Source organism: Perognathus longimembris, chromosome 3 (genome assembly GCF_023159225.1).
Source record: "Perognathus longimembris pacificus isolate PPM17 chromosome 3, ASM2315922v1, whole genome shotgun sequence".
NCBI classification, from domain to species: Eukaryota; Metazoa; Chordata; class Mammalia; order Rodentia; family Heteromyidae; genus Perognathus; species Perognathus longimembris.
In genome coordinates this window covers 86,462,116-86,468,246 of record NC_063163.1, presented here as the reverse complement: position 1 = coordinate 86,468,246, position 6,131 = coordinate 86,462,116, and positions in this window count along the sequence as shown.

The window sequence follows — 6,131 nt, the reverse complement described above, 5'->3', positions numbered from 1 at the left end:
TTTTTTTTTTTTTTTTTGTTGTTGTTATAGTGCTGGAGATGAAGTTCAGGGCCCTTCACAAGCTGGGCAAGTGCTTTTCCACTGAGCTCTACCTGCAGCCCCAGTGCAGGTTTTCCTGAAGCTTTCCTTCTGCAGCATCCCCCTCTGTGGACATGAGCTGGTAGTTGTGTTAAGCACGTCACTCACTGATGAGAAATTAAAAAGGAAAAAGACAGCACCTGTGGCTCATGTCTCTAATCGTAGCTACTGAGGAGACTGAAACCTGGAGGATCATAGTTCAAAGCCTGAAAAGTCCTTGAGACTTTCTTCAGTTAGCCAGCGGAATGTCACCCAGGAGTGGTAAGCACTGGTTGAATAGGGAAGTAGAACACTGAACCCAAGGCCCTGAGTCCAAGCCTAGGAACTGACACCCCCGCAAAAAAGGAAAAAGGTGTTTGTTTTTTGCCAGTCCTGGGGCTTGGACCCAGGCCTTGAGCACTGTCCCTAGCTTCTTTTCGCTCAAGGCTGGTAGCACTCTACCACTTGAGCCACAGCGCCACTTCTGGCTTTTTCTGTCTATGTGGTCCCAGGGCTTCATGCACGCAAGGCAAGTACTCTACTGCTAAGCCATATTCCCAGCCCCTGTTGGTTTGTTTTCAGTGTTTTTTGGACTGATGACAAGAATATTTCAACCATTTTCTAGGTGTTGTGTTTTTTCTTCCATCTGTTCTGCATGGGTATGCTTTTCCTATAACTTTGAAGTAGAGGTCATGAAGTGAGTCTAGGAATTCATCATAGGAGGATTCTTATGAAGAGGAAAAGGGGGGAAGCTCAGAAGAGTGCAGATGCTCTTCCCAAATGAATGTACTGCAGAGCCAGCACTCACTCCGCTCACAGAAAAGCAATAGCTATACCCAGACTACCCTAACATCACAAGGAACCAACCAAAATGTGCAGCTTCTGTCATTGGCTCTTTCTCAATTAAATGTTAAACTTCCCAGTGAGAAATTCTTTCCAGCTCTCTGAAGTGGTGAAAAACAACTTCCATCACAAGGCTGTTGCCTGGCCAAAGCTTTTCTGGAAATAGACTCAGTGTAGAAATAGAGACACTAATTGGTATGTTGGTGTTCAGAGTCTTCCCTGAGGTTTATTTGTAGATTTGTTTATAGATGGTAAAAGTGAAGTCATACTAATGGCTATATAATGGAGAATTATTCTTGCAGGAAGTAATTACGACTACCAGGTTTTTATTTATTATATTTTGTGCTAGCCTGGGGCTTGAACTCAGGGCCTGGGCACAGTTCCTGAGCTTTTTTCCTCAATGGTAGTGCTTGACCACTTGAGCCACATCTCTTTTTCCTGCTTTTTTGGTATTATTTGGAGACAAGAGTCTCACAGACTTTCCTGCCCCAGCTGGCTTTGAACTGCAATCCTCACATCTCAGTTACTTGAGTAGGTAGGATTAAAAGTGTGAGCTGGGGGGCTGGGGATATGGCCTAGTGGCAAGAGTGCTTGCCTTATATACATGAGGCCCTGGGTTCAATTCCCCAGCACCACATATACAGAAAATGGCCAGAAGTGGCGCTGTGGCTCAAGTGGCAGAGTGCTAGCTTTGAGCAAGAAGAAACCAGGGACAGTGCTCAGGCCCTGAGTCCAAGCCCCAGGACTGGCCAAAAAAAAAGTGTGAGCCGGGGCTGGGAATATGGCCTAGTGGCAAGAATGCTTGCCTCCTACACGTGAAGCCAGGGATAGTGCTCAGGCCCTGAGTCCAAGGCCCAGGACTGGCCAAAAAAAAAAGTGTGAGCCACCAGCACCCAGCTTTTATATACATGCTTTCAAATGTGTTTTCTCATTTGCTGTTGGGTTTTTTTGTTTGTTTTTTGCTAGTCCTGGGGCTTGAACTCAGGGCCTGAGCACTGTCCTTCGCTTCTTTTTTGCTCAAAGCTAGCACTCTACCACTTGAGCCACAGTGCCACTTCTGGCTTTTTCTGTATATGTGGTGCTGAGGAATCAAACCCAGGGCTTCAAGTATATGAGGCAAGCACTCTACCACTAGGCCATATTCCCAGCCCCTGATTTTTTTTTTTTGTTTTTTTTTTCGGCCAGTCCTGGGGCTTGGACTCAGGGCCTGAGCACTGTCCCTGGCTTCTTTTTGCTCAAGGCTAACACTCTGGCACTTGAGCCACAGTGCCACTTCTAGCCATTTTCTGTATATGTGGTGCTGGGGAATCGAACCCAGGGCCTCATATATATGAGGCAGGCACTCTTGCCACTAGGCCATATCCCCAGCCCGATTTTTTTTTTTAAAGACAGTTTTGCTATATATCACAGGCTAGCCTGGAATTCTTGATCCTCCTACCTCAGCCTCCAGAGTGCTAGGGTTACAGGTATGTACCCCCAGGTGTGTGCATGCTTAGCTGATGCTGGTTTTGTTTTTTTTTTTTTAAGTATTAATTATAGGATGGGATAAGCTCATTATAACATTTCTATGTCATCTCATTTTCCTCTGTCACTGCCCCTTATCCTACTTTGCCCTCTTGAGAATTTCAGTAGGTTTGAAGTGAGGTGTTTGTTTTTTATGTTTTATTAGGGGAAGGGGGCTCAGTCTTTGGCTCCCCTCCCCCCCTTCTCATGGAGGCCACCTGGCAGCTCAAATCCTCCACTTCCTTTGGGTGCAACCCCCCTCTTCTGGATGAACTAGGTCACATTTGTCCTTGGCCCCCTGGGGCAGCAGCTCCATGGCACGCCAGTCATCCCTGCACAAATTTGGTGTGTTTGGTGGGGCTCCATGCTGGCTGAGCCTCTGCTTACTTCCTGGGTCCTCTTGTGACCCTTGTGGAGGCCTGGGCCATGTGGTAGCTTCGAGTTGTGGACACTGGTCTAGTGCTTTCTGCAACCGAAGAATGCCAGAATACAAAGGAAGTACTTTTCCTTAGCCTTTCTCATTCCTGTCCCTACACACACACACACACACACACCTATTTTACTTTCCTGTCATTCTTTGTGTATGTTTGCATTAGTTGCACTCGGGGCTTTTACCATGGCAGTTCAGATGCGCACATATTATATTTTAATCAGAATAACCCAGACCACACCTGACAATGCTCTGATAGCTGCATTTCACTCTGGCACGGGGGCAGAGCCTGAATGCAAAGCTGACTGGGGTGATCTGTGCCCTCGGCTCACTGTGACTTATGCTGGGGTCTGATTTTGGGAGAGAATAGTGGGACAGACGCAAAGTGGGTATATCAGAGGGAACCCCAAATTCACAACTATCTGGGTGACAGCTTTTTTTTCCCTCCTGTTGTTGCAGCATTTTGTGGGAGAAGGGAGTAATTACATAATATTGTAGTTGTGGGTGGCTTCATGTAGGGGTGTAAAAATTGATCATCTGGTTAAGTGAGAAGGGGTTTGGTGAGAAAGGGAGTGCAAATTTTAGTCTGTACCAGGGAGCTTCATATTGCGCTCTCAGAGGAGAAAAACACTGTTCTGACCCCAGAGGCCTGATGGGAACTCAGAAGGTTTCCTGCCTTGGGGTGGAAAGGAATAATTTACATTTACAGAGTGCTCTTTGTGAATTCTTACATAAATTACCACATTTCATCTTTCTCATCTTCACAAGAGTCCTAAGAAGTAGGCCATGGCTTTACTTCCATTTAATAGAAGGTTAAGTATGCAGGCTGCAGAGCTGAGCTCTAACCTGCTTGATCCATGACCTTAATCTGGCTGGGAGCTGCTGGGCTTCCAGAACTTTGGGGAACTTTTTTTTTTTTTTTTGGCCAGTCCTGGGCCTTGAACTCAGAGCCTGAGCACTGTCCCTGGCTTCTTTTTTGCTCAAGGCTAGCACTCTGCCACTTGAGCCATGGCACCACTTCTGGCTTTTTCTGTTTATGTGGTACTGAGGAATTGAACCCAGGGCTTCATGCATGCTAGGCAAGCACTCTACTACTAAGCTGCATTCCCAGCCCTCGAGGTCTTTTTTATATTGTCCTGTGGCTCTGCTGAACAGGAAACAATTGGATGAACAAGTTCATGGGTGTTACTAATCTGGTTCTGTATGCTCAAGGTTAGGGAGATAGAAACCTCCTACGAACAACACAAATGTGACACAGGGTACATCATGAGAAAAGGACAAAGCTTTGGCAGAAGATCTGAAGCCCTACTTGAGTGAGATCATTTTAAAGTCTTGGATTTCAGCCCCTCCCTGTTCAAGTTTTCTTTAAAAATAAGATATGGTTGCTTTTTAAAGTTTATTTTCTTAGCAATCTGTGTTGTCAGGACAACAAGATCTGTTTGCTTAGAAAAGGATTTTCTGGCATTCTTGGAGGGGGTGAATACCCAGAAAAGCAAAGACATTTCTTTTAATTTTATATCTCTGAAGGTGAAAATGGTTTCCTGAGTGGGATGATTGCTATGAAGAGGGGCTGGAAATTGATGGCAGGCAATTATGATGTTCTGTACTTTGTTCTAATTTGCTTTCATAAGAAAAGCACCCAAATTGCTGGGCTTTTTAGCCCTGTTCAAGTATATTAATAGCACCATTGAACACTTATCTGCCAGGCACCGAGTTAATATCTTCACATGCATTATTGTACTAAAACTCCATGCCAACCTGTGAGCTAGCCAGCTGAGGAAAACAACCTGGGAGACATTAAGCCACTTGCTAGATGGAGCCCACAGAGCTGGTAACTCTTGGATGTGAGATTTGAAGTCACTAATTCTACAGTCACAATGCTGACAATGTGGTGTTTGCCTGTGATCCTAGAATCTATAGCTGGGAATTTTCATTGGGGTTGTAGTGCAGCACTTGCCTAGTAGGCTTGAGATACTGATTGATTTGAAAAAGAAAAAAAGCTAGGAATATGTCTTAGTGGTAGAGTGCTTGCCTAGCTAGCATCATGAAGCCCTGGGTTCAATTCCTAGGCACCACATAAGCAGAAAAAGCCAGATGTGTCACTGTGGCTCAAATGGTGCTAGCCTTAAGCAGCTGAGGGACAGTGCTCACACAATGAATTCAAGCTCTAGGACTGGCAAAAAGAAGAGAAAAGAAAAGAAACCTGAGTGAGGAAGGAAGAAATACAGGTATGTCAGTGGTTCCAGGATACTGCTCACGACTGAAGTCCTATTCAGGAAGCTGAGATCTGAGGGTTGCCACTTGGAGTCAGCAGGGTCAAGAAAGCCTGTGAGGGGCTGGGGATATAGCCTAGTGGCAAGAGTGCCTGCCTCGGATACACGAGGCCCTAGGTTCGATTCCCCAGCACCACATATACAGAAAACGGCCAGAAGCGGCGCTGTGGCTCAAGTGGCAGAGTGCTAGCCTTGAGCGGGAAGAAGCCAGGGACAGTGCTCAGGCCCTGAGTCCAAGGCCCAGGACTGGCCAAAAAAAAAAAAAAAAAAAAAAGAAAGCCTGTGAGGCTCTTATCTCCAATTAGCCACTCAAAATCCGAAAGTGGAGATGTGGTTCAAGTGGTAGAGCACCAGAAAATAATGCATTTCGCAAGCATCTAAGTAGTCTTAGGAAATTGGGATTTCAGTGGGTTTCAAGCAGACCGGCCTGGAGCGGTGGTCAGCTAGCCAGCAGGTGTGGATGCCCCGCGGGTGGTGTCCTGAGATGCCGGGCCGGGTCGTGAGGCCGGACGCCGGGTTCCCCCGGGCTGGGGGGCACCTTCCCAGACTCTGGCCGCCGCCCAGCAGTACCTCTGCGGGGCTAAACAAAGTGAACGGCAGGAGGCGCCTCCAGCCCGGCGGCCGGAGCGGACCTCGGCGGCTGGGGCAGCTGGCAGGTGCGCGCCGCGGGCGGGCAGAGCTGCGGCGCCCCGCGCGGCCTCCGATGCTTTCGCGTCCCCCCACCCCCAGACTCCCCCGCAGGTCTGGGCCGCCGCCACCTCCGGTCTCTCCGCGGCCCTACTTCCCCCGCTCCCCGCCTCCTTCCTTTCTCGGGTCGCAGCTACCGGATCTCGGCTGGACCCGCCTCCTCCAACCATTTCTCTTCCTCTTCCCCTCCGCGCCCTAGGCGCGCGGCCCAGACAGCAGGCGGGTGCGCGCGGCCCGCCCGCTCCCTCAGCCAATCAACGCGCGACCTGAGGCAGCTTCTCCCGCCCTTGCCCTGGTAGCCCCGCCCCTCCCGCGCGGCCCCGCCCCGCGCGCCGCCA